We start from the raw sequence: 23,907 nt of genomic DNA on the forward strand, positions 1-23,907 counted from the left end.
TCTATTTTCTTGCATTATATCTCCATGATCTCTATGAAGTTCTCACAAAGACAATCCAAGAAAGATCTTTGTAGCCTGGCAGTGGAAAGGGAAGAGCAACGTAGGGTGGCTCTGAGTCAGAACCAAATCAAGTGGCCTTGAGTTTGGAGTGTTTTGAATCATTGCAAAGTTGCAAAATACACCCAGAGCATTTTCCCTAATAAAGGTCTACTTTCTAAGGGAGTTGCTAAGGTCATGCATAGTTAAGCACCCACAGACTAGCCAAAAGGTTGGCGCTTTGAACCCTTGAAGGGGTACCTAGGAACACACACACCTGGGGATCCGCTTCTTCCGAAAGGACCCAGCCTGGAAAACCTTGTAGAGCTCACCTGGAGGGGGTTAACTCAAGGACAGCTACCAACAGCCCTGTCTGAAAAGCATGCGCCATATCCTTACTCCAGGTAGGGAATTCCTACCACTAGAATCTCTTTCAGTCTCCTGGTTTCATCCGAAGGGGAGAAAGCAAACAGTGGGCAGGGCCTCAAGGACATTGATTGAGAACACTACAGATGGAGAAGAAAATAGGGCTTGGTAGAAGACAAAGAAGCACGCGGAGAAACACTGGTGAAAATCACAGCCCTGAAACTAAGCCCCATCAAAGGATGGAGGTTTACTCAGAAGATTAGGGAATCACTGCAATTTCCTAGTCTTTGCTAGGCCAGCAGGGTGTTCATTCAATGTAATAAGAGTGGATTGTAACATGAAGAACTGTGAGACACAGAGTTTCTTAGGGAAGCCCCAAGCATGGACCTTAACGGGATTTCAAACCTCTAGCACCTATAGCTATCAAACAAACAAAAAAGGTGACCCCCAAATGCACTGCCATTGAACCAATCCCAACCCACAACAACCCTATAGCTATTGCAAGCATTAAACACTGTCCAACTTCCACCCAGTTAACAAATCCTCCCATTTAAAAACCCATTTTCCCCAGTTCCTGTTACTTAATCAACATGTCTGGCTCTCAACAAAAATGACAGGGCATATCTAAGCAAAAAAAAAAAGGCCGGCAGACAAAGCAATGATCAGAACCAGATTGACACTGGTGGTGGAATGAGAGATGGGATTTGAAGTCACAGTGGCTGCTGTGGGAAGGGTTCTTCTGAAAACAGGCAAGGCTCAAGAGCATAAGGGTAATACAAACAGAGAAACTATAGGAAAAGGAAATGCTAGACAACACATGAAAAACAGAAAAAAAGCCAAACAGTGCCATCGAGTCAATGCTGACTCTTAGCTACCCCCAGTGGGTTTTCAAGACTATAAGTTTTTATGGGAGTTGTAAACTCACTCTTTCTCAACAGAGCTGCTGGTGGTTTTGAACTGCCGACCATGTGAGTCACGCATCCCAGCATATAACCTCCAGGACTCCTAATAAAATATGAAGCTAATCAAAATCCTTTGATGTGCTCATTAATAGAATCAACATGGCTGAGGAAATAATTAGTGAAATAGAAGATAGGCCACTAAAAACTTCCCAAACGGTAAGCCAAGGGGAAAAAATACCATAAATAATAAAAACAGGACATAAAATCATAACAGATCATCTCAAAATGTCAGACATACTCATATGTTACATATTCAATTGGAATTTTAGGAGAAGAATAGGGCAGCAGTATTTGAAGTAATAATGGCCACAAACTTTCCAAAATTAATGTCAGGTAACAAAGATCTACGAAACTTAGAATATACCAAATATGATAAATACAAAAACTCCACTAAACCCCCCCAAACAGTTCCAACTTCCACATTTAGGTATGTCATATTTAAACTTCAGGAAATCAAATACAAGGATAATCTCTTGAATGAATAGAGGTAGAATATGACACACAGTGGACTTCGTAATCTATCCAATTAGAAACAAAGATTCAGTGAACTATTTTAAGTGTTGAATGGAAAACTTACCTAAAATTTTACATTAAGCAAAAATAGTAATTTTTTTTTTTTGTAAATATAAAGGAGGAATAATCCTTCAGACAAGCAGTACCTGAGGTGATCCATCACCAGCTGTTTAACATATTGTGGAGGCTGTCTTCAGCTGTGCACGTGAAATCAGGAGAATCATAGAACTCACAGTCCATATTCCTGACAATGGATTAGGGAAGTTAATCAGGTTACCATTAGGGATCAGAAACGATTCCGAAAGAGTGCTCTTCTCAGTCATACCTGCAAGGACACTGCTCTGATACCTGGGCTCTCAGCGCATGGTCCCTTGGGCTCGCCCCTTATCAGGCAATGTTACAAAGTTATTTTGAAAATGATGATGGTGGCATATGTGCAAATGTGCTTGACACACTGGAGGAATATATGGATTGTGATAAGAGATGTAAGAGCCCCCAATAAAAGTATTTTTAAAAACCTCATAAAACAAAAAAAACTTTCATGGCTAGTTAACAAGTGTTATGTTCAGGACATGCTCTTGGATAGCAATTGAATGTAGACTAGACTTCCTGAGTCTTTTGAAATTGTACCTGCTTAAACTAAAATTCAAGTGACCTACCTAGATCTACGGCTCAAAACATAAACGATAGACCCAGAGGAGTTGAAGATAGCCAAAACGTTGGGAATTTGGAACAGAAGTTAATGACCAGGTTGGGACTCTAAAGAAATCTAGTGCTATTAGAGTTACCAGCCAAGAGGTCGCAGACAGTGATTCTATAGTCAAATGCTACAGTCAATTGGGAGAGACTCCTTACTGCCAAAGAAGTATGTTACGCCATCATGAGCAGTTATTCTAAAGGAAAAATGACATGGATCTGAGAATTCCAGAAAGTAGTTTTTAACTGCAGAGTTGTAGTTTAGAGGCTGCTGATGTAGAAGAATGCAGTATTCAGGTTGAGCAGAGTTCAAAAGAGAAGGCCTTGTCAAAGGAGTGAGTGGGGCTGGATCTGAACCTTTCTTTCAGTGTGCTTGCCTTGCCCAAGAAGTTCAGCTTCAGACTCGCAGACCTTGCCTCGCCATTGAGCACTGGAGAGTCCTATCTACCTTTGTCCGCATGATCTGAAAAAGGATGAGATACGACAAAGCCAAGACTTTCCTCTAGAAAATATCTGCGGTTAAAAAGAGAAAGGAAATCTCAGACAGAAAGGAAATGATTTTCCAGATCTCAGGCATGGAGGCGTTTTTCATGCTTAATGGTTTAGGCTTCCAAGGAAACAGACATGCATTTTCTTGTCTAAACAAATTCTTTGAAACTTTAAAAGATAATTCTGTCTGTAGCTCATATGGTCTCTTTGGGATTGTGCTTTTAAAGATCTGTTTTCGGGGACTTAAATCGATCCCCCATATCCACAGCATTGTTGGAGCTGAGGGAGAATTATAAACATTAGGAATTTTGGTTGAGAGTTGAAAGCCCTGCTTTAACTCATGGGAAAAAGAGATAGCTATCATTCCTAATTGGCCTGATGGGGAGGCAAGAGAGGGAATTCGGATGAGGCCCAGCAGTCAGCACAGGCTGACAGACAAAAAAGCCCCCAAGGAAGCACAAGAGGAAGCTAAGGCTTTGTTGTGTGTCTGATCAAACCTCTTAGGAGAAAGAATAGAAAATTTGAGATTCTGAGACTCCAAATAACTGCTCCAAATGAGGCCTATTGGGGATGCTAGAGGAAGCTGGATTCTTAATGAGAAGTCAGTGGACTAGGGAAAGGAGTGACACTTAATATTTTAAATATTTCATATTCTTTAGAAAATCTCAGTATTAATCTTGGAGAGTTGAGTGTGCCTGGGACTGTGCCCAATGAAAATAAGGCACTGGGCATTATTAATATTATTTTTAATTACAATGGAATGCATTTTATTTCTGAGTGAAATAGAAAAGATGCAATAAGAGAACACAAATATTTAGAGTTGGACCAGAGAAAAATCAAAGGATGTACAGAAAACAAAACAAAAATCCAACTTCACAATACTCGCTGACGTCAATTCAATGCCAGCTCATAGCCAAACTACAGTACAGGGTGGAATAGTTGTCCCTGTGAGTTCCTGAGACTGTAATTCTTCATGGGAGTAGGATGCCTGCCTAGCAACTGGTGGTTTTATACTGCTGACCTTGCAGTTGGCAGGTCAATGTGCAACCACTCTACATGACTGCCAAAGCGGTGGAAGAAAACCAAGGGAGTACCAACAAAGGAAGGGAATTCCACAGGTGCAGATAATGATGTCAAATATTCAAAAACATCAAGTAAGATAAACCCTGACTAAAATCCATAACATTCGGCAATTAGATTTTTGATTTTCTTTATTGCTTTTTAAGTGCATTTCAAGACCTGGTGGGCATGGAGGCCTAATTTCTTTGGGTTGGAGATATAAACACCCCCACCGCCACCCCAGTAAAGCCCATTGCCTTAAAGTCAATTCCTACTCAAATATATGTATATATATTTGCTGCATTCGTTTTAGATTGATCAGAAAAGAATACTTATGTGGGCTAAGGCAAAGGAGACGTGACAATTGTGAGGTGACTTCATGAACATCGTACATGGAGAAAGCCAAAGATCATTATAAAGACAAGGAACGACCCAGGAGAATGCCAGAAGAGACTTGAAACTTGGAGTGCTTGAACATGGGGTGCTTGAACACGGAGTGCTCGAACACGGGGTGCTCGAACACGGGGTGCTCGAACACGGAGTGCTTGAACATGGGGTGCTTGAATATGGGGTGCTCCAACACGGAGTGCTCGAACACGGAGTGCTCAAACATGGGGTGCTCGAACACGGGGTGCTCAAACATGGGGTGCTCGAACACGGGGTGCTCGAACACGGAGTGCTTGAACATGGGGTGCTCGAACACGGAGTGCTCAAACATGGGGTGCTTGAATATGGGGTGCTCCAACATGGAGTGCTCGAACACGGAGTGCTCGAACACGGGGTGCTTGAATATGGGGTGCTCCAACATGGGGTGCTCGAACACGGGGTGCTCGAACACGGGGTGCTCGAACATGGGTGCTTGAATATGGGGTGCTCCAACATGGAGTGCTTGAACACGGAGTGCTCAAACATGGGGTGCTCAAACACGGGGTGCTCGAACACGGAGTGCTTGAACATGGGGTGCTCGAACATGGAGTGCTCGACCATGGGGTGCTTGAACAAACGGAAGAAATGCAGTAAAAGAGCTTAACAGAAAATTCCAAAGCACAGCTCAAGAAGACAAAAGGAAGTGTTGTAATGAAATTCACAAAGATCTGAAGTTAAAAAGCCAACCAGGATAAACACACTCCTCATCTCTCAAACTGAAAGAACTGAAGAAAAGATCCAAGCCTTGACTTTACGATTGAAAGATTCTATGGACAAAATGTTTATTTATTTATCATCTTAGTGGGGCTCTTACAGCTCTTATAACCTTCTGTACATCAGTCGTTTCAAGTACATCTGTTGTCCAAGACATTTTCTGCTTGAGCACTTGATATAAGCTCTTTTCCCCCCTCCTTCCCACCCTCCTACATCCTTGATCAATTATATATTATAATTGTTATTTCGTATCTTACACTGTCTTTTGTCTCCCTTCACCCACATTTCCGTTATTTGCCCCCTTCATGGGAGTGGGGGGCTATATATCCAATCTTGTGATGGGTTCCCCATTTCTCACCCTTTCCCCTCCCTGACTATCCTTCCACCCTCATGATAGGCCATTCCCATTACTGTTCCTGAGGGCTTTATCTTTCCTGTATCTCCTGTGTCGAGAGCTCTTATCTGTACCAATGTGTGCTCTCTGGTCTAGACAGATTTGTAAGGTAGAACTGGATCATGGTAGTGGGGTGGAGGAAGGGTTCAGGAACTAGAGGAATGGTGTAGGATTCATCGATGCTGTACCGCACCTTGGTTGAATCATCCCTTCCTTATACCACTTCTATGGAGGGTGGGGGATATCCAATTATCTACAGATGGGCTTTGGGTCTCCACACCAATCCCCCTCTTTCGCATGGATAGAGTTGTTTGTTTTGGATCTTTTGATACCTTTTGTTTGGGCAAAATATTGAGCTCAATAGGATGCATTAAAAGACAATGGAAGGAAAACGCCGAGTCGCTATACCATGAAGAATTGGTGGATGTTCAGCCATTTCAAGAGGTGTCATATGTCCCCAAACCGATGACCTTGAAGGGAAACCCCCAAGCTACAGGGGTTTTTCCTTCAAGAGTGAAAAACAAAGCACCAGGAACTGGCAGATAGGAATTGAAATGTTTCAACAAGCTGCTGAAGAACTGGAAGTATTCATTAGTGTATGTCAAGAAATTTGGAAGACAGCTACCTGGCCAGCCAACTAACAGGAAGAGAGCCATACTTGGACCCATTCCCGAGGAAGTGCTCCAACAGAATGCAGTCCGCCCAACTCAAGAGCTGAGTTCTTAATTATGATATATCTGAACAACAACAACAACACCTTAAAATCTGCATTTTAAAAAGTATATGTATCCTCCCCTTTTTCGTGACTAACTTGAAGGACATACAGTCTTCATGTGTCTCAAACCTACTCTTAGTGTCAGCATTGTCAATTCTCTTTAGTCATTGATCATTTGCCTTCTCTACTCTTCCAGGGCACTCTGGAGTAAGATCATGACTGACCCCATCCATTATTGCACCATAAGGTTTCTGTGGTTTGTTTTTGTTTTTGTTTTAACATATTTGGTGCCTTCTTGAAATAGACTATTGGCTTCCCCGCCGTCCACCCTTTCCCCCTTTGATTGGACAGGCTTATTTTGTCCCTTTGTGACCCCGAAAAACAGTTTTATAAGCATATAATTCACATCATACAATTCAATATTTCAGTTATATATTGTGACCTTCTTATGGTAGACCTCAGCCCATTTATCTTACTACTATTTCTTTTTGTTTACCGTATATACTTGGGTATAAGCCAAGTTTTTCAGCACATTTTTTATGCAGCCTTTGTGGTAAAATTAGGTGCCTCCATTGATACTCGGATCAATTTATACTTAAGTATATAAGGTATATGAGAAACAGCTCCTGGCCTACCAGTACAATGATTGGAAAACAAATAATACAGTAATAATATTCCTTTCAAAAAGTAGAATTCTTTCAAAGAAGTTTTTGTGTGAATCAGAAGCTGTGCACTGTTTTGCCCCCTCAAAGCATATTTCCAGCTCTGGATGTGAATATAGTGGAATGTCCAAGTTTGAATAAAGAAGAGGAAATTATCTCTAAATCTGTTCTGCCCTTTGGACTTGCAGAATAACACAATCTACTTTAAATAAAGTCAGTGTGTACTTCCTCTCCCTCAGGCTAGCTAGCAATACATGAAAATATCCTGATTTTCAGGAGCCAGCAGAGAAAAGAGTGATACATGGCATAGGTTGTGTATCTCAAATACTAGAACTGATAGGAGAAAACCGGTGCAACTTTTGCAATCTGCAGGTCAAGTATGCACAGAAATGAGTCTTAACATTTAAGGTATTAAATGTGTGCTGGCCAGTATAATCACACATGCAGTCATTGAAGCGGACCTGCTAGGTATCGATTTAGAGATGATATTTGCAGCAACTTAAAAGCCTGTATATTTGCATTTCTTTCTACTTTTCAAAAAACTTTTGAGATTGAGATATATATATCTCAGATATATATATATATATATATGTATATATGTATATATATATATATACAGATACCAATATCTGTACATTAAGGTTCCTCAGAGAACTGAAACCAAAGTAGGACTATATATTGGCACATGCTATTGTGGAGGCTGGCAAGTCTGAAAGTCACAGGGAAGACTGTCAGGCTGGAAACTCTGCCAGGATTTCTGTGTTACAGTCTTGAGGCAGTTTTCTTCTATACGGTATATGTACACGGATACACGGAAACGTTTGTGGGGAAATTCCCATTATTTTAAAAATTCCATTTTCCCATGAACTTTAAAAAAAAAACATTTTATTGGGGGCTTGTACAACGCTTATCACCATCCATCCATCCATCCATCCATCCGTGTCAAGCACATTTGTACATTTGTTGCCATCATCATTCGCAAAATGTTTGCTTTCTACTTGAGCACTTGGTATCAGCTCATCATTTTCCCCCTCCCTCCCCACTTTCCACTCCCTCATGAGCCCTTGATAATTTATAAATCATTATTATTTTGTCATATCTTACACTGTTCCCATGAACTTTTTGATATATAAGTATAAATATGTATATGCAGCGGTCAGGGAGATTTTTCCTGTAGGCTGAGGAAGGCAGGTGAGGTGCCTTGCTTTGCACACCTCAGTAGCAGCTGAACTAGACTGAAACTTAGATGTCTCAGCTCTGTCACTTTTCTCACTACTTACGCTTCATTGTTGGGCCAGTCTCTCCTGATGTGGCTAACGCTCTCTATTCTCAACTAGTCTACAGAAGTCATGCTTTTTATTGTTCAGAATTACTGAGCATCACAGCATAATGATGAGAGTAGTCATATTTTCTCACTTAAAAAAAATTCACACTTTATGAACCTCGCCAACAAATTAGTGTTCTGGGTTTTGAAGAGCATTAAATAGAAGAGGAAAATAATTGATGAATTTTCTTTCAACTTTTGTGCTATTTCAAAACAAAGAAAACAAGCAAGATTGTCCAGTGTTGTCACCAGATGAGTTTGTGTTGTAACTATGGACATAGGACATTACTTTGATGGCGCCTCTTATCTAAAGGCACAGCGGCCCTTTCGGACAGGCTCCCACTGCCCCGGTGGGTTTGCAAGACTGTCAAAAGCTTTCTGAGAGTCGGGAGCCTCATCTTTCTCTCATGTACCAGCTGGTGGTTTCCAACTACTGACTGAAGGCTAAGGCCCGCTTGTGACCCACTGCACTCGTCAGAATTGACTCAATGCTAGTGAGCTTCCTTTTGGTTTATGTCCCATAGTAATTTTTATCTAGCTACATTCTGGTTATTATTTTATTTTTTTCAAGAAGAAATGAGTACGAATGAATCTTTGAAAAGAGACCAATAGTAATCAAATAAGTGATTTAAACATTTATCTGCAGAGAATTGATAGAGTTCATACTTACATATTCAATTAATCCAATTTATGATATATACTACTCATTTAAAAAATCCATTGTAGTTAACACAGATTACATGAACTACAGTACCATTTATTTTTGGTGCTAGAGTCTGTATGTAAGATGCTGTTAGAATTCTCCATTTGCATGACTACTCATGATTTCCCATCTGCTCTGTTGGATAAAAGTCATGGAAGTTCTATTTATTACTCATTTGGGGTAAAAGTTGAGCAAATACATGATTTTTTTAAGTATATGTTGGCCCAGAAGCCAGAGACTTTATTCCTTTAACATGCCTTTTCCTCTTTTGGTGGATTGGTATTTAATAAGATAAAATTCATGTATCATAAAATCTACCATTTTAATCATTTGAAGGGGTGTGCGTTAGTGGTTATTGGTCTGTTGGCAGTGTTGTGCTGCCATTGCCACTACTTCCCTCCCAAGCATCTCTGTTCTCCTCCAAGGAAACTGCGTGCCCAGTAGGACTCACTCCTACTCCCCTGCCCCATCCCAGGCCACTGCTCTGCTTCTTGTCTCATTGGATTTGTCTGATTTGGACATTTCACTTGGAGTCATTTTTGTTTCCATAGAGAAACTAAATTTCAGAGTTATTTTTGGTCTGCATTTATTTTTCTACAGTTTTAAAATTGAAGTAAAATTCTCATAGCATAAAATCAACTACTAACCTTAAAGTGTTAAAAGTGTATCATCTACTGCCACTCAGTATATTCATGATGATGTATAACCATCACTTCTCTCTAGTTCGACACCATTTTTTTTCATTCTGATAGGAAACTCCCTACCTATTAAGCAATCACTGACCCTTCACTCTGTGCCAAGCCCCTAGCAACCACTAATCTACTTTTTATCTCCATTGATTTTCATTTTCTGAACATTGCATAAAGCTGAGTCATTACAATATATGTTTTTTTGTGTGTGCCTTATTTTACTTAGCATACATTTATTAAGCTCCATATATATATGGAAGCATGCACCTATACCTTACTTGTTTTCATAGCTGAATAATCCATGGAATAATTCATTAGTTGAGAAGCATATAGTTGTTTTTATCATTTAGTTATTTTGTAAATAGCTATGAGCTTTTGTATACAAGAATTTGTTCCAGTACTGTTACCTCATTTTTATTTTTATTTGTATTTCTTCAATGACTAGTGAGATTGAGCATCTATTCATATGCCGATTGGCTATTGGTGTATCTGCTTTGGAGAAATGCCTTTTGAAGTCCGCTTGCTGTTTTCCCATTGAGCTGTTATCCTTTTTGTTGTTGGGTCATAAACATTGTGGATAAACTTACCAGACCTATGAATGGAAAATAAAATATTGTCTCTTCACTTTCTTGAGTGGTGTCTTGATAGCCTCTAAGTTGAGTTTATTTTTGTCCTTTCATTCCTTGTCCTTTGGTGTCATTTCTAAGACTCCATTGTCAAAAGCAGGTGATGGAGATGCCCTGTTTCTTCTAAGAGTTTTGTGTTAGCTCTTCAAGTAGCTTACCCATCCCGGTGTCTCGGTGAGTTCACTTTTGTACATAGCATGAGATCGGGGCCACTATTTTGCATATGAGCATCTAGTTGTCTCAGCATAATTTTTGAACATCCTTTACCCCTTGAACAGTCCACACTAAGTCCACAAAACACGTGGGTTTATTTGTGTTCTGATCTGTTGATGTGTGTGTCTTCCCTTAATCGAGAACCATACTGGTTAGATTACTGTAGCCTTGTAGCAAGTTTTGAAATTGGGAAGTGTGAGCCCATCAACTTGAAAAAATATATATATATGGTTTTAACTCTTTGATGGTCATTTGTAGTTCCATATGGATTTGAGGATTCACTTTTCCAATTCTAATAGGGGTAACATTTAATCTGTAGATTTTTATTTGGTTATTGTATTATTCATGTTTCTTCAGAGAGAGAATTTAGAATTGGCTTGAACAATTGTGGGTCTAGTAATCTGTGGTGCAGACCAGCAGAGACTGGTAACTAAAATGAGTTAAAGCTATAGTCATGAAGCATAATTTCTTCTTTTTTTCCTGTTAATCTTTTTTTCTTTTTTCTCTCTTCAGAACTTCAGCAGGTTAGGTGAGGCCCACTCACATTTTCAAGTATCCTTTATATAAACCATCATCAGTCCACAACCTGTGGGTTGCAACCCCTTTGGGAGTCGAAGGACCCTTTCACAGGGGTTGCCCAAATTCATAACAGTAGCAAAATTGTAGTTATGCAGTAGCAACAAAAATAATTTTATGGTTTGGGGGTCACCACAACATGAGGAACTTTATTAAAGGGTCGTAGCATTAGGAAGGTTGAGAACCACTGATATAAACTCTACTGCTTATAAAGGTTAATGACAATTGGCAGAATCTATCTTGTTTATAGCTGTTTTCTTGCTTAGTCCTTATTTGTGATAGTTGATTTTATTCAATCATTTTCTTTCTTTTTTATGCAGTACTAGTTTGTACACTGTAAAAGGGATTTAACACAAAGAAAAGTCCTGTACTCTGGACTTTCCTCAAAGTAGTTAAGTTGTATCATTTCACATGACAGAAAATTAGATATTTATTAGGAGCCACATTTTGTGGCTTAACAATACAAAATAGCACTTGGTTTAAGACCATGCCAATTATCTTCACTTAGCAATATTAAAGCTAGCAGAACAGATTGTGCTGTTGAAAAGGCATTCTAATGCCCCATTTGATGGTGATGAAGTCAGATCTTAGTGCTTGGAAGGCTCTGCAGTGGCATAGATGGAATAAGATAATAGTGTATTCTAACTTTTTGTAGGTACATTAAAGATTTGCCACCTAATATTCCATGTAGTGTGTGTATATGTGTTTATGTGTATATATGTATATATTTATGTAATTATGTATTACTATAGTGTTAAGGATTAGATGCTTCTTAAGTTTTGAGTCTTTCGTATTCATAAATATTAATTTTATTGTTTTTAAAAATCTAAATATAAATAGGTATAATTAATAACCTCAGCTCATTTAACATTATTGACTAGGACTAAAAATATATATTTAAATTCTTTAGCTGAATATAATTGATGAAATGGTAGCGTTTACTTTATAGGATTTTAATTATCTTCGTCAAAATTCCATCCTAAAAGTACATAGTAGATAATAAAGATATTGATGTCCAGCATGATCTTGTAAACTATTTCTTCAGTTGCAAGTTTGGTTACTGTGGGGTTCAGTTCTTCAAAGACTAAGGTCAAGGACTTCCCTTGGGAAGAATTCCAGAGGCCCTGTACCTCAAATACCGTGTGCACAGGTGGTTACCTAGCTCATATATGTACTGGTTAAAAAGCCCTGTATTGCTTTGCTGCCAGGGTCAGCTTAATCAATGAACCAAAATCTTGGAATCTTGGAACTTTATGAAAGGAAGAAGTAGTGGGGCGACAGAGAAAATGTGTGTTTGACGTAAGGCTTCCTGGTCTTTTTTATCAGCCCATGCATGCATAAAGACATCATAGTGAACAATTACCAAAAAGTAGATGGTCAAATGCACAGTGGGCCAGGAAGACGATTTTGGGGAAAGAATTACTTAAAGAACAAAAGTCTAGAAGGTATGTACACAATGTTGAAAAACTTATCTCTGAATAATGGGGTTGATGTTTATTTAACATCTCTTGTATATTTTCCAACTTTCCTTCTGTAGCATGTATTGCTTTTGCAATATATGTCATTAGTAATTATATAATGTTTATATTTACTTTGAGATTTACTTTAAAAAAGTTATTTATTTATTATTTATTTACTTTGAAACTGCCCCTCAGCAGTATATTTTAGGTGGCACTTTTACTTTTTGAAGAACAGTTTCTTAGATTTAAGTAATTCATAGTTTTAGAACATTGTATATGAAAATTTTGTATGTGTGTGTCAAAACATTTTAAATTTAAATAATCAAATTTGGCTTTGCTTAAGATTATTTTTACATTTTATTTTAAAGATATTTAGCAATCATAGGTTTTAATAATTATAAAAGTAATACTTCGTATTAAATAAAATAGGAACCCCTCCACAATCTTCTTGATAGAAATTTTATAGTCAGCCGTGTGTTTCTTATTGGGTCTCCAAGCAACTTCACAGCCAAACTTAAATACAGAGATAAAATGCACAGCATGCTGGTGTGTTCTCTGCTTATCATATAAACTTGAGAGCTTTAAATTAAAAAAACAAAATCTTCATTAGACTTGGTGGAGAATACTCTGAACTCTGAATACCCCTGCTTTCATGACTCTCCAGGGCTGTTTTAATTGTCTTCTCCTGCTGTTCCAAACTTCCCTTAATTTTGGATGGCTATTTTTGAATAGGAAATGTAGGATCTCTGTGGTTCACATTCCTTAGCGATGAGGATTTGGGGACTCCTCTAAACCTTGTGGTGAATTAGTGATGTGTCTTTTGGCGCCTCTCATTTAATATCTCTGAAGATGTTTGTTTTTTCTTTCCCTGAGGATGGGAGCTTTGCTTCTCTCAGCCTGCTGAATGTGTATTCTTCCAAAATGTGTGTCTATCCAGACCTTGAACTCTTAAATGATAGAAAGTCAAGCATCAGACTTTTATCTCCTCCTTTAATCCCTGCTGTAACACAAGGACTCACTGCTTGGTGGTGTTGTTTTATAATGTAGACATTAAAAAGTAAAAAAATTGAATGAGTGAATCTAGCCCAAACTTCATTAATTCTTCTTTTATACTTGTTCGACAATAAAGAAAAGTGAAGGAGATTCAGAAATTATGCCAAGTCCACTAGTAGGCAATAATTAGGGAGGGAACGGGAGAGTATGTATGTGTCAGAATTTGCAGGAAAATAATACGTAATCTGGAGATGGGGAAATGTTAAACTCATCAAAAAGTATAACCACTTCCGTTTTGCTTTCCCGGAACATTTTCTATGAGGGAAAAGAGCTACTGAGGATAAGAATCTATTTGAAGTGACAACTGGACCTCCGAAGGAGAACATTGTATTTCTCTGGAAATGTAAGATGCTGCCTTTTTAGTCTCTAGGCATGTGTTTCCTCAGACAAATGCCCTGGAAAGTGGGACTAGACAAAAACAAAATTCCCAATTTTCTTCTTCTGTTTTCCTTCTATCTTGTGTTTCTTATCAGTCCCTCTTGTACATTGTGCCTCCAGTCTTAGTTTCCAGCACATGTAAGTGCACATAGGTGTTGTGTATGTTTATGGAACAAGTATATAAAAGTTATAGACTTAATTAATGCAGTACATTTAAAATTTTCCCATAGTTGGCTATTTTTTACTGAAGTTTTCATGAGACCAGTCAACATATCCAGTGTCTTATCATTTCAGGTGCATGTGCAACACATTACTGATCCATTCCTGGGAGTCCTAGTCATTTTTCCTTGCTTTGCCTTCTTTTGATATGTAAGAAATTTTTCTATTTCTAGGTTCCAGTAACTGTTCCTTATTATCTTTGCAACCTTACCTCTTATCAACATATATTATAGTTGTTCAGTATACTGAAGGCAGGGTAGAAATGGTGCGATTGCAGGCCCCATGACCAATAAGTCAAAGATTTTAGTCACATCAATATGTGTCTGTAGGGCTTTGTGATTGTTACAGCCTCATACACACTGAAATCATATTAGTATAGTTTCGGTTTGGGGAACAAGGCTGGGTACTTTCAGTTTCCTCAGCACCGATCAGACCATATCCGAGTTTGCACACCCTGGAGACAGATGAAGAAATTTGCAGCTAAGACAATGAGAGTATTCAAAATGGTTGAAAGTTTGGGAATGTTTATAGTAAAAAGGAAACTTCAGTGGTGGGGACACTAGACACAGGACAGGAGTCGTGGAGAAAGCAATGCTCTCTCTATGCCCCCACTTGGATGCCTCAGACTTCTTGGACTGAGTGTTTCCCAAATAGCATGCATGGTACTCTCTGTCTAAAAATTCCCCTCTCCATTCTCCCGTTTTTCTTCACTTACTGAATGGCACTTCCGTGATCCCCAGATGCTTCAAACCAGAAAATTTAGTCATCCTTACTACTTTTCCCAACTATTGATTCTGTCTTAAGAAGACATTTCCCACTTTTCATTGCTCCTACCCAATACCTTTGTGTGAGTGGCCACCATCTTTTGCTTGGACTGCTGAGCCATCTTTTTGACCTTCCTCCTTGTCCTCTCCGCACATTATCCCTGCCATATGGAATAAGCTCCGCCCATTATCCCTGCCATATGGAATAAGCTGCAGGCACAGTGCTCTGCATCATGCTCTTCTCTTATTTGAGATTATTCATTGATTTCCCATCCATCCTTCGGTAACCCATAAAGATCTCCCTGATCTGATTCCTCTCTCTCCAGCCCTACACTCTCTGCCTCTGGGATTTTGTACAGGTTGTCCATCTTGTTGGAATGTACTTTGCTTATTAGTTACTGGTCCTCATTTATCTTACTTGCTTCAACTCAGATGTCACCTTTACAGAGAATCCTTGCCTGATCTGAATAACATCCAAATGGGTTCTCTCTTTTTCATAGCACTATGTGATTTTCTTTAATTTTGTTTATTCCAAGCACTATTGTTTTCTTATTTAAAGAAATAATCGTGGAAAATAATAAGAAAAAGAATGAAGATAATCATCCCTATTGACTCATCATCCGGCTTCGAACACTGGCGACTCATGGCTAATCTCATGTCACCTCCTTGCCCCCCAATTCCTTTAAAATAAGTTCCAAGCATTATATTATTTTGTAATATACCTATCCTTTAAAGGATAAGGAAGGATAAAATATATGTTTGGGGAAAATATATAATTCCAGAACCATTTTCGAATCCCATGTAAGTAATGATCTCATCAGATATACAGTCAAGTTAAAATGCAATTTGTTTGACTCAAGATAAAATTAGGATTCTATAATGGAATTATTTATAGTCTTGTCCTTTTAGAGAAGCCTCATGGTATCCTGGCTAAGCTGTTCCAACCCACTGGGCACTCTGTGGGAGAAAAATAAAGGCTATCTGTTCCCATAAAGATTTTAGTTGAATAATCTTTTTCTTTGAAATTGATTTGATGAAGAAACAGTCATTTATCCTTATAGAATTTCCTGTAGCTTGACTTTTTCTGATTGTATCCCAATGGTTTTATTGAATATGTTCCTTGCCTTGATTTAAATAAGTAGCTCAGTTGAGACTTGGCCTGTTTTGATGGGAGTTATGCCGTAGAGGGCGAAGCCTGCTCTTCTTCAGAAGGCTCATCATTTGTAGTCATCCAGGTGAGTGATCATCGATACTCCGTGATGTGACTGTGGTTTCGAAGATGGTGATACTACTTCTTCATTGCAGTGCATCTGTAATGATAAACTTTATCATCAATTACTTTGTTGCATTAAAGTAGGTTTGTATAGGAAAGGTAAATCCTTGACTGACTGTCTTTATTCATGGTTTTAAAATCAACGAGGTGGAACAGAATCCTCTACCTTTATATCTAACCAGTGGAATTTTAAAATATCATAAATTTTGGGTTTAAACATGATTGACTTTTTAATTTGCTATTTTTACTTTTGCTGATGCCCCAGTTGTCCCATCAATGCCAAATGGGTAAATCTTTGACATTCTCTTTGACATGTCTCAGTTGTCTTTATCTCCTTTCTATTGGACTGCATAGCAACGGTGGATTCTGTTTTCTTGGTATTTGATAAATAATGGATGGGATATTCACATTCGGATTTAATTAAATGAAGGGCTTGCCTGTGGAAGAGGATTTAGTGTAGTGTTTGTGGATGCAACCTGAATCAGAAGTAAGAACTACAGGACACAGATTTTGGTCCAGCCTAAGGAAGGACTACTTTGGGGCACCGTGGATTTCCACCAGCATCTTTGGGAGCTCGAGTACAAAGACAACTTACAGGCAATAAAGCTAATGAGGATTCTTCTTTATAGTTTCAACTCAGAATCTTGAAACTTCACTTAGGTTATTTCTACTTAGAGGACCATGTTATTGTTTGCCGTGCAACCATTTCTGACTCACAGCAATTCAGTAGGACAGAGTAGAGCTGCCCTTGCTGTGGGATGGGCATATCTGTGATAGAGTTTGTTGTGGGATAGGCATTAGGCTGCTAACTGCAAGGTTGAAGGTTCCAGCGCCCCAGAGAGAAAGATGAGGTTGTCAGCGTCTGAAGATATTTGCAGTCTTGGAAATCATACATCGGGGCATGATTAGGTGAAGTCTACTGGCCAGCAATGGGTTTGGTTGGTAATCTGTCTGGAGGAGAATGCCGCATCCTCCTCCTGCAGATGAGCTAGTGGGTGTGAATTGCTGAGTTTTTGATGAGCGGTTACTGTTTAACTACTGAACTATCAATCTGCTGTCTGCAAGCTAGTCCGACTCTAAAGACCTCTATTAACACGTGGTATTTTCGGAAAGGTGAACAGTCGACTAGTTTAAAAGTATGGTAGTGTACACAGTTCCATTTGTATTTTAGTTCATGGTCATTGGGAAAGTGGTTTGGGGGCTGTATCTTACCTTCTTCATCTACACACGATGGGAGGGAAATTCAGCTCCACATCTGCCCAAGGATGATTCCTACGACGCAGAAGTCAAGTGTGCCTCCACCTTCCAGCCTCATTTACTTGATTTTGACACCAACCATCCTTCCCACACCATTCTTTCTTCTCTGTTGCAATGGGCACACAGAATTCACAGGCAATACAATTTTGGAGATTTATTAGGGAAATTAATGAATTCCCACAAGTCTGAGTCAGAAAGCAGTGAGGATGCAGTTCGTCTGTCTGCAGCAGTATCAGTCAGACCAGTAGGTATGTCTTTCTGGTATTTAGTCTTTTAGCTATGCGGTCCCTTGATATCTGCTCTGCTTGGACAAGTGTTACAAAGCTCTTGTAGTGCTAGTAGATACCCAAAGGGCATCGTACTCTGCAAGCCAATCTATTGCCCTAAGTCTCTTAGCTTTACTTGTTCCATGCCCTGACCCACTTCTCATTCTCACATGCACCCTGTTAGTCGCTCTCTTTCTATCTAGATGTCTTGGGATGTTCGCTTCCGGTGTCAGAGGTGACTCACTCTTCTGTCCAGTGGCATGCCAAACTGAGTCTCGTACCCCTTAATTTGCATGGTCTACTCAGTAATTTTGTGGGAATTCTAAAAAGTATGGATTGAAGAGTGAAGAGCCATACCAACTAATTCACTTCACCCCAGCCATTCCAAGTCATTCTTAAATAATGTTTTAAAGTATTATGACTGTATATTTGATAGCATTTACCAATGATGAATCCTGCTTTTGTAGCCATCCTTTGATTTGATGGGTAATATTTTGGATTTAATATACCTTTTGCTCTATGTAATTGCATTACATGAAATCTTTAGACTTTTGCATTGTTAAGTCACATGTTAACAGCCGCCACACTACTCTTTTTAGTAAGCTTTGGGTTTCCTTTAAAAAAGAGAAGATAATGTAACAGAAGGACTCCTGTTGGCATAGTGGTTGTGGGTCAAGCTGCTAACCACAGGAGAAAGACAAGGCTTTCTACTCACATAGTTAGTGTCAGAAACCCACATGAGCAGTTCTACCCTGCCCTTAGACGGTCACTAGGAATCAAATAGCAGCACGTTTTTTCATTTAATGTAACAGAAGTGAGTCATCAGTATCCCTTGATTTCTTTATTATTTTACTAAAATTCGGGACAAGGTGTAATTATTAGCAGGTTCATTACTGACAAATTACTTCGATACTGTAATTTATTGTACGGATTATAGCAGATCATCCTTCTAGGAGATGCTAGAGTACTACATGGTAAATAAATAGTGTAGTGTTGACTTCTCACACCTGAGTCTGAGCAAGTGAAATTGAAATGAAAATAGCAGAGCCAAGACATGTAGTTAAGTCTGCAAGTGTTGAAATGGGTACCTCCGGCAGGGTAATTGGCATTTTAATCAATGCTGTTGTTGTTGTTAGGCGCCATTGAGCCAGTTTGGGCTCATAGCCAGCCCCTGGAGAGCAGAGGCAACTGCCCAGTCCTGTGCCGTCCTCAGAGTTGTCCCTCTGTTTGAGCCGTGGTGGCAGCCACTGTGTCAGGTCTACCTTGCTGAGGGCCCTCCTCTGCTTACCGTGTCCAGTGTAACTTAGTAAGAGACGCATTATTAATCGATTATTTAATTTCTGATACCTTAGCCTAATTTGAGCACTCACTCAAAGAGACCGGCCTTTTATCCAGCTTGCTGCTGCCCCGCCCTCCCTAGTATCGTAACCCCCCCCCACCCTCTCGCTTCCCTACCACCACGCAGGGAGACGAGAACTCTGTATCTGCCTGCACTTGGTATTACTTTCTTTACCTGGTTCTCTTGAGACACCCTCATCATGGAAGAGGCAGAATAGATTAAATTTCGCAGACTTTATCAAATTTCATTTAGGTATATTGCTTTAATTTCCTTTATAGCCTCTGGACGTAATTTCTTCTAGGTAGGAGCTCACCGACTGTATTTCCAAAGATGACCTAGATACTATTTGTCATTTTGTTTTATTGTACTAAGTTATCCTATTAATTTGAGGTAACTAATGCTATCGGAAGCCTTTAGACTTTCCTTTGAGGACTGGTTGTTCTTGTGGAAATTCTCCATGAGCATGGGCTTTTGAAACTGGAGATTTTACCCTCAGCCAACTGGAGAATCTGACAGTGGTTTTCAACCTGTGGGTCGCGACCCCCTTGGGGGTCGAACAACCCTTTCACAGGGGTCAGCCGATTCATCACGGTAGCAGAATGACAGTTATGAAGTAGCAATGGAACTAATTTTATGGTTGGGAGTCACCACCACATGAGGACCTGTCTGAAAGGGTCGTGGCATGAGGAAAGTAGAGACCACTGTGTGTGGGTGTCATGAAACCTTGCATGAACAGGTGAACATGAGGAGGGCTGTGTTCCTCGTTGCAAGCACACACAGGTCTTGCCTCACTTTCACAAGGACTTTTTATTTATAAGTTTAGGTCACAGAGAAATGTGATCGAGGTTCCACATTTTAGAAACTTGGTTTTGTGGTGAGAATCCATTTGAAAGCCTGAACCCACTTCAGTGTGACCCTGTCCAGCCCCAGTGCCTGCAAATCCGGGAACCCTGGCTCTTCCTTGTACTACGCTTGACACTGTGTGCGCAGACCAAAACACGGAGTCACTCCATCGTGGGCAGGGGTTCTAGTTTGAGGGGTGAAGGAGCCTCATGGTCAGCGAAGGTCATACTTCTGAGAGCAGAAGAGAATAGCAAAGAGGCACTGAATGAAAAATGATTCACATTGCCGTATCTGCACAGCTGAGGGCAAAGATGGGACACCTTTTCTCTACCAGGGGCCTTGAAATGTTTATAACATCATTTGCTGGCTTTGTGAAGTTAATGACTTCAAAGTTAGTCTGCTGTGTTTGGTCAAATGGTTAAGTAACTCACCGTCGTGTCATGGCATCCTAGGGAGGCCTGCGATGGGAGCTGGTGTTGAGGGTTCCACAGGCCTGATGAGGTCCCAGGGCCAGATGCTCCCGCCCCTGGCTTAGAGCAGCTAGCGGCCGATGTGGCCATGTTTCCACTGAAAGAATCTGTGGTGATAGTAATATAATTTGAAATATTTTTCCCACCATGTTATTTACCTGAATTAATGCCGACATTGGCAATCAACCTTGATTGCCTCCTATTCATTAGTCTTTGAAATAATTAATAAGATGTGTTAAAGAGGAATCATCAATGTTTTCCTGTAAACAGTTCTAATTTATTGATTCAATATGAAATTGTAATTATTTTCTGTTATTTAAATGAGTGCTTGAATACGTTTTGAACCTCTGATAAAGAGCTTAAACACCAAGTCAAATAGAAGATAGAATCGTGTTCCTTTTTTTCCCCACCCCCATGGAATAGTAAGTACCCTCTTATAAGCCTTTAAACATAAGGTTTTGTTAATGAGTCAGTCACTTTGATAGTTCAACCATTTGAGCTTGTACTGATGTCTGGAAAGTGTTGTAATGCTATTTTTTCCAAAGGTATCTTTCCCAAAGGTAAAACTAGTGACCTAACATTTTACTGTGCTTTGAAAACAGGATTCAGTAGTTGGGAATGTCCAGACATGCAGAGAAACACTAATTAAGAAAGGAGAAAGTCACACTGATTCTTAGGTTAAAAGAGCAATTTGATAATCAATATGATTCGTAATGGGAAACCAATGAAGCAATTGGAGAAAAGGGAGCTTCTGATTAGTGGTCTGTGCTCAGGTTATTAAAGAACGGTGAGTGTTTTAAAACATGTCCTTGGGTGCAAAAAGGTTCATTAACAAAGCATTCTACAAATCTTCCAAGTCGAAAGAAATGGAAGCTTTTCTGTGTCTGCCTGGCTCCAAACCAAGGAGACTGCATTTTTGGTTGTTGATAAAAGATGTTGAGAATTTTCCAATTCTTGAATTTTTGGAATCTATAGTTTAAACATTGAACTCATTACTTACTTTAGAGACATGAGGAGGGAAATGTCCTTATTCTCAATAGTCTCAATATTTAATCCATATTTTGAGAACTGTGCTAGCTCTGGACATTGGTCACACATCAGTAAACAAAAGGGGGAGGTTCCTTTTCTCTTAGAACTTGTGTTCTAAAACAAATTTAAGTTAAGTTATAGTTCCATGTAAACATATTACCTAAATCTCAATGCCACTAACTACTGTGGTTATAATGGACATAAGAAACTGACACTTGGAGATATAATTCATGGACCATTATGCTCCAGACTCATAATTCTATGAAACCTGATCATGGTCTTGTAAGCAGTTATTATATGTTTATTGAAAATAAAATTTTCAGCATAAAAATAATGCAAATGTGGTAGCAATTGTACAACACTGTTTGAGGTGATGGAACTATGAAATGTTGTGATATCTGTGAGGGCTCCCAATAAAATGATTAAAAATAATAAATAATGCAAATGAGAAACTATGGGATAGCTTCTAGGGATTCCATCATTGTTGTTTTTTTTTTAATCAATTTATTGGGGCGCATACAATTCATCACAATACATAGATCAATTGTGTAAAGCACATCTATACATTTGTTGCCCTCATCATTCCCAAAATTCGCTAGCCTCTAATTTTCCTTTTTTCCCCCCTCCCCTTCCCTTCCTCCTCCCCTCTCCCCCATGCACCCCTAATAATTTATAAATTATTATTGTATCTTATATTACACTGTCCGGCATCTCCCTTCACCCACCCCTCCGCTGCCCGTCCCCCAGAGAGGAGGCCACACGTAGCTCCCTGTGATCCATTCCCCCCTACTATATCCCCTTTCCCTCCTGGTATCACCACTGTCACCCCTGGTCCTGAGAGGTTCCTCTGTCCTAGATTCCCTGTGTTCCCAATTCCCGTCTGTACCGCTGTGCATCATCTAGTCCAACCAGGTCTGCAAGGCAAAATTGGGGTCCTGGTAGTTGGGGGGAGGAAGCGTTCAAGAACCAGAGGAAAGTTGTGGGCTTCATTATTGCTATACTGGACCCTAAGTGACTCGTCTCCCCACTACCCCTCTGCAAGGTATGTCCAGTTGTCTAGAGATGGGCATTGGGTCTCCATCACACGGCCCCCTCATTGACGAGGATATGGGGATTCCATCTTTATTTAAGGAGTGTTGGGTCACTTATCGGTTCATTTCCCTCTTGTGTATCGCAAGGCAATTCTCATTTGTGATCAGAGAGCATGTGTGAAGTACACACCTAAACTTGAAAAACGTGAGGTCCCTGATCCCATACATCAGTCAGTGCAGAGCATACGGACAGTACTGATCACGAGGGAGATGGAAACGCTTTGTGGAAAGGAGGCTGATGTGTGTGTTTGTTTGACTGAGGGGAAACTCTCTGTGAATGAGGGGAAAATTCCAAGCAGTTCCTGGAATCAGTGACTCTCTCCTCTGGGAGCCCAGCTCAAATGGGCTGAGAAAAATCCATGCAGATGTCAGCACTGACTGCATCTCAGCCCCGAGCCCCGCCCAACGCCTCCCTGGGTCCTAAAGGACCGGTGAAGAGCACAAGATACCGTCTCCAGCAGAACCCTGTGTGCAGATGAGGGTTTTTTGGTTTTTTTTGCCTGCAGCTGGGTACCCACAGCACCATCAGGATTAGGAAAACCAGGGTAATGGAGTCAGGAGAGGAGAGTTGCCAAGCAAAGAAGTGGCAGGCCTGTCCTCACAGTTGAGACAAAAGAAGAAAATAACAAAACAACACCTACTCTTGAGCAAGCTGGCACCTTGCAGAGCCTATTATCCGAAGCCCTTACTCAGTTGCTGTAACCAAGAATGTATTTCAACAGCCGGTTCCATGAGGAAAGCCCCCAGGACACCTGCACTGTGATAAATCGCTTGGCCTTTCGAGTTTTGTGGCTGTGGCAGGTCTTTGTTTGTCTTTTTGTTGTTTGTTTATGTAGTGTCAAATACAGTCCATAGAAATGTAATTTAAAAAAGAGAACATTCAGATTATGTCACACTCTGGCGCCAGCATTGTCTGAGCCCCATGAGTTCCCCTTTGCTTTTTGCAGCAATTCGATTTCAACCAATTAATGTTTTCTAACCAATCAGATTGGGAGAATCAAACGTCGAGAACATGTAGTAGACGTGCCTTTTAGGTGAACCGTCACTCTCATCTATTGCTGTGGAAGTTTAAATTGGTATAGCTTTCATGTAAAACAGCTTGCCTATAATCAGATTTAGAGAGGCGCATTCTTTTTGGCCTTGAAATTCCACCCTTTGGGGATTTGTTTTAAAGACAGATTTGGACACGGACAAAATGGCATGAAGCATTGTTTATGGACGCTAACATACAGGAACCAGCTAGATGTCCATCAATAGAGAGTGAATTAAGAATTTTCTACCCATACAAAGCAACACGGCCTG

General features: G+C 39.8%; 1 protein-coding gene across 3 annotated transcripts in view; it reads left to right on the plus strand.

Annotated features, from left to right (window-relative positions):
• CDK14 (cyclin dependent kinase 14) overlaps nt 1-23,907 on the plus strand; it is a 658,689-nt gene that overhangs the window by 210,034 nt on the left and 424,748 nt on the right. The gene's annotated exons all lie outside the window — the stretch shown is intronic.

The sequence above is a fragment of the Echinops telfairi genome, unplaced genomic scaffold, assembly GCF_000313985.2.
Source record: "Echinops telfairi isolate 266 unplaced genomic scaffold, ASM31398v2 ScPeMD7_23;HRSCAF=83, whole genome shotgun sequence".
NCBI lineage: Eukaryota > Metazoa > Chordata > Mammalia > Afrosoricida > Tenrecidae > Echinops > Echinops telfairi.